Raw genomic sequence first — 14,024 nt, forward strand, 5'->3', positions numbered from 1 at the left:
GTCTATATCACAAGGCATGAAAAGGAAGCCTGGCTGCTCATTTTAAAGGATCATCTAGATCTAATAGTTGTTTAGTGTATTAAAAAGGGCCCTCGTGGCCCTGTCAGATAAGTACTAAACTGTTACCTGAAAAGTCGGTGGTTGAAACCCACCAGCTGTTCCTCAGGAGAAAGATGAGGCTATCTGATCTGGTAACAGCCTAGGAAATGATGGGGTCATTTTGCTCAGTCCCATAGGGTTGCTCTGAGTTGGCATTTGGGTCAGTTTCATATCCATAGTTTCATAATAAACAACTCCCTCCCACACATAGTAACTTAAGCCAGCAAAGTGCTCTTCTCTCCCAATGTCTTTAGGTAAGGAATCGGGTTTGGCTTAGAAGAATGGGCCTGAAGGTAGGTCTCTCAAGAGGCTGCAGTCAAGGTGTTGCATGGACTGACGTGGAATCTGAAAGCTCACCTGGGGGAAGATCTTTTGCTTCTAAGCCTCCTTAGATTGCTGGCAGACTTCAACTCCTCTCTGCTTCTTGGCCAGAGGCTTCAGTTCTGTATATTCCTAATACAGATAAAACAGATAATAAAGGTTTGTTGTTTAAGCCATTACATTGGGCATAATCTGTTACTCAATATGCGCTAACTACTGCAGTGTGTCAGTCCCTCAGACAGTGGTCGCTAAAGATAATACCTTCGCCATTGCTACATTTCATCAGGCTAGTGGACTCTGCATAGAAGCTGTAGATCCCTTGGCCATGTGGCCACCATCACATTTCCTTTTCTGCAAAGGCAGTCTCTTGTTCTAAAGTAATATTACATGGGATCTTGTCATGATATAGCAAACATTTTGAGACTCCCGAGGGATTAGGTACAATTGGCCAGAAAGGTAACCTCAATTCCAGAATATGTATCAGTCTCAATGAGGACTAAGTTCTGGGCAGGTAGCTGATGTTTTTTGAGGGATGAGCCCATGCAGAAGGATGAGCGTGCTCTGTCCAATAACAAGTGAGACAGCAGCAGCAGCAGCTGGGGGAGCTTTGAGAAACGGGAATCTGTGGTACTGTCCACATATCCTCCATCCATGCAATGCCACACCTCCACCAGACCAGTCGTCTTGACCACTGGAGTGCTGGGTGTCTCCTCGGCAGTGAGTGTTCTCAGCGTATTTTCATGGGACACAAAGGTCCTCACAGTGTGTGAGGTCCATTCACATCCCTTTCTTCAAGACCTGCTTTTGTCACTCCTCGGCTCTTGCTTGTCCATGATGAACCAGTGAAGTCCTGAACCTCTATCCAAGAGTAAATGGCAAGATGGTCCTGGATCATGGGAGAACGTCTCACCTAGCAGCTCTCCATTATCGAATCATATATGAGTACATGCCTCCGGCACCAACATGCTCACAAAATGCTGCTGTTTCTTCTTTCCAGTTTCTACAGTTTGGGGTGACTGATGCCTTTTCTCTTATAGTTTCCAGTTTCACCATGCTAACCTTGACCTTAATTATACCTTTACCTTTATACAGGAGATATAAAGGTATATACCTATACCTTTATACAGGAGATACAAAGGTATATACCTTTACCTTTATACAGGAGATACAAAGGTATATACCTATACCTGCATACAGGAGATATAAAGGTATATACCTTTACCTTCATACAGGAGATATAAAGGTATATACCTTTACCTTCATACAGGAGATATAAGGAGAGGTGGGAACATATGAGAGAGAAAGATAAAAAGATCCACCTGAAGAGAGACTTTACTTGCTATCCGGACAGGACAGATTACTGTCCTTCAGAAAGGGGAAGAGGGTCACTTTTGGCAGCCTAATAGTATTAAGGTAATTTGGGAATTAAATATTTTTATGCGCCTCGACCCAGATTGTGACCATTCCAAGACTTGGGCTCCTACTCCTTCTCTTACTTTAGTAGGAGAGTCTTGCCAGGGCTGTGATTTAGTCTCTACTTTTCTCACCGCCGGTTACTGGGGGGTTGGTTTTCAGCTCAGTTTTGCTTGATGAACACAATTGGAGTCCCTTGAGGATGCCCAAAACTGAAGCTTCGATGTGGCATAAATGAAAGTCCACAGAATTCTTCAAGTAAGGACTAGAGAGAAAGACCATCTTCAGAAGTGCGTAGAGTTAAATGGAGGTTATGTCAAGAAAAATAACTTCATAGTCATACTTTTTTATTTACCCTCACATGATGGTGCATTATATTTTTTTCATTGTTGTTAGGTTGAGAAACAATAAGAAGTCTGAAGAGGCAAGATCAGTGTTTTAGGGTTATGGGAGAGTTTCCAACAAAATTTACCTAATACAGCCTTTGCTACATTTGAAGAACAAGTAGCTGAATTAACATGAATGAAAAAACCCCTTAGCACAGTTTTCCTGGCTTTTTGCACATCTTTCCTGTTTTCAATTTGCTTTTTTAAAAACAGTTTTATTGGCATTTAATCCAGATAGCTTACAATTCAAGAGTTAATTGATATCAAGAAGAGTTGCACAATCATTACAATCAATTTTAGAAATTTTTTTTCTTTTTTCCTTCTTTCTTTTGCTGTTTTAACTCCCCAGTTCCCCCAGGCTCCCAGGCCATACCCACAAGAAACCCTTAATCTAGACGCCTGAATTTAACGGGTCCTGCAGATCCCCTGAGAGCCACTGCTCTGTAGCATTTTTGAAGGAACCTAATGAGACTCAGATAAGCATATTACTGAAATAATTTCTCTGCAACCATCCGCTGATTAAATACACATGGTTAAACTCGTTTTGTTTGGAATAAACACATGTATGAACTAGAACTATGGTAGTAAGCCTGTTTTATTTACCTTCATATAGAAAAGTGGAATAGAACTGAGATTCCAGAAATAAACCTATACTTTTAAAGTCAATTGAATTTTAAAAATATAACTCATTTTATTTTGTTTTTGTGGTGGTTGAGACTACCCACAGAACAGAACACTAATGTGACTTTTCTATATATACACTTCATTAGGTAAATCTGCTATCTAAGTCCTCCTTACATTGCTGAAAAGGAAGGATGTTACCTTGAGGACTAAGGTGCACCTGACTCAGCCATGGTATTTTCAATGGCCTCATCTGCATGTGAAAGTTGGACATTGGCTGAGGAAGACTGAAGAACTATTGATGCATTTGAATTATGATGCTGACAAAGAATAGTTAAAGGACAGAGATTTTTGGAAAGGGCGCACAAATTTGTCTTGGAATAAGTACAGGTAGACTGCTCCTTATAGACAAGGATGGTGAGACTTGTCCTCACACATCCTTTGGACATGTTATCAGGAGAGTCCAGTCTCTGGAAAAAGGCATCATGCTTGGTAGTCAAAAGGAGGAAGAACCTGGACAAGATGGATAGACCAGGTGGCTGCACGCTGGCTTGGAACCTATGGGAGAATGGCTCAGGATCGGGCAGTGCTTTGTTGTGTTGCTCATGGGGTCACTATGACATAGAACCAACTCTGTGGCACTTTACAACAAAAGCAACACATGCACACTTTAATGACACTTGTTACAGTTTTCAAGTTGTACAACCATCCTCAATCCTATTTCTTGAATTGATCCTCCTCCATTAATATCCACTCCCTGCTTCCTAAGATTCCTGTCCAATATCTCAACTTGCTGAAGTCAATTTGGTCCCATATCGATCCATCTTAAAGTAGCACAGTGCTCAAAATTAGATATTCTTTACTAGATATCAAAGCTATTGTTTGGTTTTACATAAATTTGGGGAATATTTTGGGTTAGGGTTTAACTATGATCTCCAGGCAATAGTTTTCTGGTATAGAATCTTTGATTAAAATGTTCTTTAATGAGAGTTGCGCATCATCCAGGTCTTCTGATCTCATGGCAAAGAGGCTATTATTTATCGAAGAAATTAACTACACATTTAATTTCTTCCTCGTGCTCACAACGACTTTCTTTCTATATTGTTTCAGGTAAGTGAATACATACTTAATGCAGATTACAGCATGATGAAGCCTGGGGGCATTTTTGTAGATCGTTGTTAGGTGTCCTGGAGTCAGTTCCGACTCAAAGCAACCCTATGTCCAATGAACCAATCGTTGCCTCTTCCGGTGTCATTATAGTAATTGTTTTATGTGAGCCTGCTGGGTCAATCCATCTCACTCGGGGTCTTCTTCTTTCTCACGGACCCTCCACTTTACTAAAAGTGATGTTCTCTTCCGGAGATTGGTCCCGACTAATGACTTGTCCAACACATGGGAAATAAGGTCTTGCCATTTTGGCTTCTAAGGAACATGCTGGCTGAAGTCCTTTCAAGACAAACTTGTCTGTTCTTCTGGTGGCCCATGATACTTTCAATATTCTTCACTAACAAAATAATTCAAAAGTGCCCATTCATCTCCAATTCTTTCTGATTCATGGTCCTGCTGTCAAATGCATACGAGGTCAGGTGCATCTTAGTCTTCAAAGTGACCTTTTTGCTCTTTAAGACTTGAAAAGAGGTCTTGTGCAACCAAATTTGCCAAATATAAGGTCATTTGATTTCTTTATGGTTACATCCCTTGAGCATTCATTGTGGATCCAAGTAAAATGAAATTTGACAACTTCAGTCTTTTGCCATCCTGATGCTGTTCATTGGTCCGTCCAGTCGTGAGGATTTGGAGGTTATTTACATTGAGTTGTAACCCATACTGAAAGCTGTAGCTATGGTATTTATAAATAAGTGCTTCACATTCCCCTGGCTTTTAGCAAGCAAAGCTGTGTCATCTGCATATCACAGGCTGTGACTGAGCCTCCCTCCAGTCCTGATACTGTGTTCTTCAGTAATTTGGTCAACATACAAATTGAACACAGATAAGGCTTACAGTCCTGGAAACCCTGCCTAGGCTGGCTCAGTGATTCAACTTGATGGCAGTCATATTTGGATTACACAGATTGAAAAAATATGATGAAAGAACACAACCTCAATATATACCTTTCCTTATTTTAACCCATTCAGTATCCCTCTTGTTCTATGTATAAGTTTGCTTGAGCACTGTTCAGATTTCTATAATTCCTATTTTTCTCAATGCAACCTACTTTCTCATGATTCACACTCTCAAATGCTTTTTCGTGGTTAATTAAATACAAGTAACCACCTTTCTGGTATTCTCTGCTTTCAGCCAAGAATCATCTGACATTAGCCATGATATCCCTTGTGCCACATACTCTTCTGAATCTGGGTGGAATATTTGGGATCTTTTTGTCCATGTTCTTGCTACAACCATTTTTAGTGATCTTAGATAGAAATATACTTTCGTGTACTATTAATGATATGGTTCAGTAAGTTCCACACATTGTTGGGCCACCTTTCTTTGGAATGGGCACAAATACGAATGTCTTCTAGTCAGTTGCAAGGTCGCTATCTTCCGATTTCTTGGCACAGATGAATAAGTGCTTCCAGCATCGCATCGGTTTGTTCACACTTCTCAGTGGTATTGCTTCCATTCCTTGGGCTTTGTTATTCACCAGGGCCTTCAATGCAGCTTGGGCTTCTTTTAAACCATCAATTGTTGATCATTTGCTTGAAATGATCAAAGTGAATTTTGACTACAATGATTTTTGGTACAATGATTCTGTGTATTCCTTAAATTTTCTTTTGATATATATTTCAGCTCAACATTTGAGTTTTTCTTCATTTCTTCAGCTTGAGAAATGCTGAGTAGACTCTTCTCCGTTTGGTTTTCTAACTCCAGACTTTTACACATTTCCTTATAATAATTTATCTTCTCATGCTGCCCTTTGAACATTCCTGTGCAGCTCTTTTACTTCATTTCTTTCACTTTAGCTATTCTTTTAAAAAATCATTTCATTGAGAGCTCTTACAGATATTATTACAATCCATAATTCAATTAAATCAAGCATAATTGTACAATTTCTGCCACCATAAGTTTCTTTTATTTCTGCTATGTGGATTTCCTTCTTATTTGTTCACTTTTAAGTCATTTTATTGGGGCTCTTACAGCTCTTATAACATTCCATACATCATATGTATCAAGCATATTTGTACATATTTTGCCATCATTTCCAGAACATTTTCTACTTGAGCCCTTGGTGTAAGTTCCTCTTTTTTCTCCTCCAACCCTCATGAATCTTTGATCAATTATATATTGTTATTATTATTTTGTATCTTACACTGTCCAATGTCTCCCTTCACCCACATTTCTGTTATTTGTCCCCTTCGGTGGGGGCCTATATATCCAACCTTGTGATTGGTTCCCCCTTTCTCCCCCTTCCCCTTCCCCAACCATCCACCTACCCTTATAATATCATTACTCCTATTACTATTCCTGAGTGTTTATCTGTCCTGAATTCCATGAGTCAAGAGCTCTTATCTGTACCAATGTGTGTTCTCTGGTCTAGCCAGATTTCTAAGGTAGAACTGTGTCGTGGGAGTGAGGGGGAGGGGGAGCATTCAGGAACTAGAGGAATGATGTGTGATTCATCAGTGCCATACCACACCTTGGTTCAATCATCCCTTCCTTATAACCCTTCTGTGGAGGAATATCCATTGATAACTGATACCTGATCCCGACGACAACTTATGATCACACAGGTTGGTGTACGTCTTCCATGTGGACTTATTTGCTTCCCTGCTAGATGGCTGTTTGTTTAACTTCAAGCCCTTAAGACTCCGGAAAATATCTCTTTTGATAACCGGGCAACATCCACTCTGTTCACCACATTTGCTTATGCATCCATTTTGTCTTCAGCGATCTTGTTAAGAAGGTGAGTTATCAAAGAGTGCTGTGTTAAGGGAGGCCTTGAATCTGTCCACTATCTTAATACTTAACATATAAATTATGTACATTGGTCTCTATCCCTTTCTATCTATCTATCTATCTATCTATCTATCTATCTATCTATCTATCTATCTATCTATCTATATACACACACATATATATATACATGGCTATAGTTATACCTCTATAAATAGTTTTTACCTCCTATTTCTTTCCTTTCATGTTCTTTCTTTCCCACTATCATGCTCACCATCCATTTCCTATCAGATCCATTGCTCTTGATCAAACCCCATCTGGCATTATACACCCTCCTCACCATCAGTTTTAGATTTCTTGTTGTTCCCTTATCTCTGAGTTAGTTGGCTCCCCACTGCCCCTCCCTACTCCCTCCTTTCCCATGTCCCCCCAGAAATGCTGGTTCCTTTGCTTTCTCCTCAACATTGCTCATCATGCCTATCTGATATAGATAGACATAGGGTGAAAGAGAGAGGAAAACAAACAAAACAAGGAAAGAAAAAAACTATAGATAGTTCCAGGTCTTTCTGCTGACCCTTATGTGTCTTTTCCGATCAAGTCTAATGAGGTGCCAAACCTTGTCCCCCGAGTCAGAAGTCTATGTTCAGGATTCCTTGGGGACTTGGTTACTTTGCTCCCTTTGCTGCCCTGTTGCACTCCCTTCACATTTCACCCTGCCGTGCACGTGGCCATTCAAGAGCAAATTTCAGAGTCTCTTCTACCACTCACTTTTTCTTTCTTCCCATCCTTTAAGTGGCCTTTTGCTTTCTTCATATAGAATATTTTTATGTCATCCCTCAAGTCATCTGGTCTTGAGTCATTAACATTTATTATGGCAAATATGTTTTTGAAATGGTCTCTAAAATCAATTAGGATATATTCTAGGTGATATTTTGTCTGTTGTAGACTTGTTTTAATTTCCTTCAGCTTCTACTTAAACTTACCTATGAGAAATTGATGACTTATTTCCACAGTTGGCTCCTGGCCTTGCTCTAGAAGAGCTATTGAGATTTTTCATTATCTTTTCACAGAGGTAAAGCCAATTTTATTCCTGTGTATTAGACCTGGTGAATTCCACATCTTATCTTTATGGTCATTGCTGCTTACCAACACTGTTAACATTCTCCTATCTTAACTTCTGTGGGTCTTTGAAGAACATAAGTCAAAGATATTTCTAATCCACTCAAAAACTTTCCCCCATCATATGATTTCAAAAGGAATTCTCTTTTTTGCTTATTTTTGCTCCTTTAAAGTACAATTAAGTCTTAAGTTAAACAATGACACTTTAATAGTAGAATTTCCTGCATCAATGAGCAGCTTAATAATATCTTATATGTAAAATATATATAGCGCTTTTGAGCTTTCAAAGTCCTTCATGTACTGCCTCAATAAGTGAATGTAAAAATTCTCCTTCCAAAGAGAAATCTGAGCACATATATATATACTATCTTTTTAATCTTTCATGGAAATAAAATTAATTACCACTAGAAGGAGGCATCACAGCAAGTTGGCAAAATTAAAATGTGAAGTAGTTAATAGAAAACTTAAGCAAAACTTCCAATTTACAATATTACCATTCTTGGACCCTTATTGGTACTTATATGTAAACTTTGGTTGAATTGCTTCAGCCGATTTTGGGGGAAGGATCATTGGGTCTCAGAAGAAAGGCCTGGTGTTATACTTCTGGAAAATCATTGACACACATGGAGTCACCACGAGTAAGGGTGGACTAAACAGCAACAGGTGGTTTGTTTGTGTGTGTTTGTCTCCCCAAACTAGATCCTCTAGTCATACATACGTTTGGTGAGGAGAAAGATGTAAAGTACATTTGCTTAGTGGACAATGCATTTGATTATCTAACCGAACACAAATAAGTCTGAAAATACTTGCCTAAGAAAAACTGCCACACACAAAAAAAAGAGAGAAAGAGAGATTTCCTAAGTAAAACGTCATGTGACCAGAAAACAATGTAGATGCCAGGGAGTCAGGTAAGAGGAAGGGGAGGGAAGAGATGCTACTGAGAGCAAAATGTGATAGAAATCTGTGCTTCTTCATAGGCGGGGATGGAGATTAAAGCAAAGCCATGCAAACACAATCAAAATGCTTCTCCTTCTCTTACCCACAATTTTTCACCACTTCTGAAAATTACAAAATATGGATAATGACATAAAATTAATCTCCTGGCAGGCTGTTCAAGAACTTTTAATTTAGCACTGTCTGATAGAAATATAATGCGGCCAGACGTTCTTCTCAGAGCCGCCACGGTGTCCTGCTTCAACAGTGCTTGAAGGAACCCGGCGCTCGCCAACACTCCCCCGCCCACCGCCCACCGCCCAGCACCTCCTCTCTGCCGCACTCTCAACGCCCCCAGGCCTCCACCGCTGCCATAACCACGTCTCCCTCGCAGGTGCGCCACAACTACAACCAGGACTCGGAGGCCGCCATCAACCGCCAGATCAATCTGGAGCTCTACGCCTCCTACGTCTACCTGTCCATGGCTTACTACTTCGACCGGGATGATGTGGCTCTGAAGAACTTTGCCAAATACTTTCTGCATCAGTCTCACGAGGAGAGAGAGCACGCTGAGAAACTGATGAAGCTGCAGAACCAACGAGAGGGCCGGATCTTCCTCCAGGATATCAAGAAACCCAGACCGTGACGACTGGAAGATCGGGCTCAAGAACATGGAGTGTGCCCTGCACCTGGAAAAGAACGTCAATCAGTCCCTGCTGGATCTGCACCAACTGGCCACGGAAAAGAACGACCCCCATCTCTGTGACTTCATCGAGACACCGTACCTGGATGAGCAGGTAAAATCCATCAAACAGCTGGGCGACTACGTCACCAACCAGCGCAAGATGGGGGCCCCAGATTCAGGCCTGGCCGAGTATCTCGTCGACAAGCATACCTTGGGAGAAAGTGATGGAGAGAGCTAAGCGGCAGCCTGGCCTTCCCCAAGTCACCAAGGCAGCGCATGCATGTGGGGTAGACCTGTCCCTTTTCTAGAAGTTGTACCCAAGCATCCACTTCCATTCTTCCATTTGTACCTTTCCTTCAGATAAAGTCTAAAGTCATTTGAAAAAAAAAAGAAATATAATGCAAACTACATAGGCAATTTAAAATTTGGGAGAGTCACACCAAAACAGGAAAAACCAACAGGTGAAATTAGCTTGAATAATATATTTTACTTAACTTAATATGTCCAAAATAGTATTAGTTCAACACTATAAAAATTTTTACTTGGAGAGCACCAATGAAACACACAACTTTCCTCTGGCTCTTTGGTGCTTCCTTCCCCCCACTATCATGACCTCAATTCTACCTTACAAATCAGATTTGACCAGAACATGAACAGCTACAGATAAGAGCCTGCAAAGCAGGGAATCCAGGATAGATAAACCCCTCATGGCCAACAAAGAGAGTAGAGATACCAGGAGGATTAGAAGTGGGGGGAGGGAATCTATCACAAGGATAAACCTAGAACACCCTCCCAGGGGGATGAATAATGGAAAAGTGTGTGAGGGACGATGGAGGATGACGTAAGATATGGGGGAAAATAATCCATAACTTATCAAGTGTTCGTGAGGGATGGCAGGCAGGGGAGGGAAGGGAAAAAAATGGGGAGCTCATATCAGGGGCTCAAATGGGAAGAGAATGCTTTGAAAATGATGATGGAAGCATATGTGCAAATGTGCTTGACACATTGGAGGAATGTGTGGATTGTGATAAGAGATGGAAGAGCCCCAATAAAAGTATTTAAAAAAAGTATTACCTAGCTATTGTACATATTTTTATATTAAGCTTTGGAATGCTTGTGCATATTTTACAACGCATCTTTGTTATCCGTGGGCACAGTCTAACGCCCACAAGCCCATGAAAAGAGCCCTGCTGGTGCCATGGACAGTCACATGGCCGATCACGGAAAGGTGAGAGGCTCTGAGTGCGTGGCTGTGCAAGCAATAAGACCTGGCCGGCTGCTCTCTGCTGAGCAGTTCCTCTCTGTTGTATAGAGCAGTTGGGTGTTGGAGGCAGCGTGAGGGCACACATCATCAGCCGCACAGCCCTCTGTGTGATTCCTGGCTTTCAGAGTCGGCAGCACAACTCAAACGTGTTTTAACATGTGTTTTCCTGTCCTCTGACCAGAAAACAAGTCTAACTTCCTTTCTGCATTCACAGCACACATCAAGGACCTGGATCCTTTCCCTTGAAATGGGCTCTTCGAGGGATGATGAAAGAAACCTGATAACAAGACGGCACTCTATGAGTCAGAAAAGCTAAGCCTGTCTTATTAGCCCCTTAATTTTATAAATTTCCTTCCTAACACTTGGCACAAGTTCTTGCAAAGAACAGGTACTAAATAGTAATGATGAAAATAAAGCAAATTATTTCCAGCTTTCAAACCCAACTAGCTAGTCATAAAATGGACTCAACGATGCTTCATAATGCCTCCATGTGCCGTTTGCAATGTAGACGCTGGAATGTATTCCCTCCCTCCTTGCATCTGGGCCCCCGACCCAATCCACGGTATATTCATTTGCCTCATCTGCATGTGAAAGTTAGACCTTGAACAAAAAAACCCAAAGAAGTATCACTGCATCTGAATCGTGGTGCTGGAGAAGAATATTGAAAGTATCATGGACTGCTAAAAGGACAACCCTATCTGTCTTGGAAGAAGTACTGCCAGAGGGCTCCTTGAAGGCAAAGAGGGCAACACTTTGTCTTGCATACTTTGGACATGTTGTCAGGAAAGACCAGTCCCTGGAGAAGGACCTCATGTTTGGTGACATGGAGGTGCAGGTGAGGCTCTCAGAGACGACGTGACACAGTGATTGCAAGAATGAGCTTAAGCACAGAAAGAATTCTGAGGATGGTGCAGGATCGGGCAGTGTTTTGTTCTGTGTGGATAAGGTTACTATGGCTTGGAAGTAACTCAACGGCACCTAACAACATCAACCAGGCTTCCCATCTCAGAAGCCAAAGGGGTGATTCTCGTCTGTCCTAGAGGGTCCCTATGAGTAAAAATTGACTCGACGACTGCACAGTTCAACAGCCTAGCCCATAGACTAATGAACAACAATAAATGCTTACTGTCTTAAACCACTGTGTTTTAGGATGGATTCTTATACAGTATTAGCTAACGGACACAGGTGGTTTCTTCAGTCATATTTTGTGTTTACTGAATACTGTGAGAGGAGGAAATGCTAATTCCTTTGTGTTACTTCACTTAATCAGCAAGATATCGCAGAACACTAGTATTAGAATATTCCCGGTGAGTTCTTCTCTAGTGACCACCATGATAAGATCAGAAGATGCTGCAAAGAAAATGGACAAGCTTAGGTTCTTTACGATGAACTATTGAGCCAAGAAGCTAGACACGACCCCCTAAACCACTGCCCAAACAAAAACAAACAAAATGCCATGAAGTGGATTCCGTCTCACTGTGATCCTATGTTGTTGTTACTAAGCACTATCCAGTCAGTTCTGACACACAGGGCCACTGTGCACCATAGGATAAAACTCCGCTCCCCGCCCCCCAATTGTTCTGTGTGAGCCATTGTTGCAGTCACTGTGTCAACTCGTCCCATTGAGGACCGTCCTCGTTTACTGACCCTCCACTTAACCAAGCATGGTGTCTTTCCAGAGACTTGTCTCTTCTGATAACTTGCCTAACATGAGAGGAAGCCTCCCCATCTTCACCAATAAGGAACATTCTGGTAGATTTGTCTGTCCTGGCAGTCCACGGCACTTTCAACATTCGTTGCCAGCATCGTAATTCAAACGTATCTATTAGTCTGTGGTCTTTGTTATTCATGAACTTTCACATGTCTACTAGGCAACAGAAAAGACCACGGCTTGAGTCAGGGACACCTTAGTCTTCAAAGTGACTACATTACCCTTCAATACCTGAAAGAGGGCTTTCCTAGCAGATTTACCCAATGCAAAGTGATCTGTTAAGACATAATTCAGCTGCCTCATGGCTTTAGGTCTTTATGGAAGCAGACTGCCCTGTCTTTCTCCCAGAGAGTAGTTGATAGGCTGAAACCATTGACCTTTTGTTTAGCAGGCATGTCCTTAACTGTTGCACCACCCAGACTACTTAATATGACTTCTTAGTGAATGCAAATTTATCTCAGCTGGGGAAAATTATAATTTAGTAGTGTGTAGTGGAATGGGAAATTCGATGGGAAATATTTCCCTATGGCCAATGTAGTGACTATGCTGCTTACTAACTGTTTGATTTGGGATAAATCACATCTGAGCTTCAGTTTCCTATCAAACAAAAAGAGTTACTGCCACAAAAATAACATTATTGCTATGAGCTAATGGTTACAAAATTTCTATGAGATAATGGATATAAAACATTTTTTTCTGAAATGCAAAGTGCCTTTCAAATGAAAAGTCTTCTCTATAATGGTGCTTGACTCTCTGTTAAAAATGTCCAAGACTCAGTGAATGAATACATGGGTGCTTTTCTCTACATCACAGAAGATAGATAGTAAGAATAAAATTATTAGAGGTTGTTTTTTTATTATGGTTGCTGTTTCTGGGTGTGCTGTTTTTCATGTCTCGTGAGTTGCCCTCAAAAAACTGTCAAAGAGGTAAGATTAATGTGTGCGCCTCTCTGCTTCCTCTTGTGGGTAGAGAATGATGAATCTATGTTGACATCCTATGCAGATGACATCCTGACTCCTTGTTGACAGAGGTCCTCTTACTTCTCCCTCACTCAGCCTCACTCTTCTATAAACCAGTTTAAGGACTGCCAAGACTTTCTTGGTCATAAATTATGTCCCAATGTCAATTCTCATTCTTTTGAACTCTTGGAGAACACAGTGTTCATAAACAAGGTTGATGCTAGGTAGGATAATGGCCACACGTGGGTTATATATATATAAACATTTTAATTGGTTAAGTGGACTCCACACAGAGATAAGTACACAAGATACCTAACAGAGACAAACTGAATGTATCTGCGTATCCAAAGCCATCAAGGAACAGATCAAGGTACAGGCACACCAGGGATCAGAGCAGTGGGGGAGAAGTGTGGGAATTTGTACTCTTGGACACATAAACTGTATTCTACCCCCCAAAGTTATAGGCCTTCTTTTGGAATAGGGGCTGTGGTTCATAGTTCACCTAATCTTTCTTCTCTCTCTCTCTCTCTCTCTCTCTCTCTCTCTCACACACACACACACACACACACACACACACACACCTCCTCCTCTTCACAGCAGTTCTTTATATAACAGTATA

The 14,024-nt window shown here is 41.1% G+C and overlaps 1 pseudogene; it reads left to right on the forward strand.

The window, feature by feature from the left end:
* The first annotated feature begins 380 nt into the window (after positions 1-380).
* Positions 381-9,709, forward strand: LOC142455477 (ferritin heavy chain pseudogene; annotated as a pseudogene).
* Positions 9,710-14,024: the final 4,315 nt, after the last annotated feature.

The sequence above is a fragment of the Tenrec ecaudatus genome, chromosome 8 (assembly GCF_050624435.1).
Source record: "Tenrec ecaudatus isolate mTenEca1 chromosome 8, mTenEca1.hap1, whole genome shotgun sequence".
NCBI classification, from domain to species: domain Eukaryota; kingdom Metazoa; phylum Chordata; class Mammalia; order Afrosoricida; family Tenrecidae; genus Tenrec; species Tenrec ecaudatus.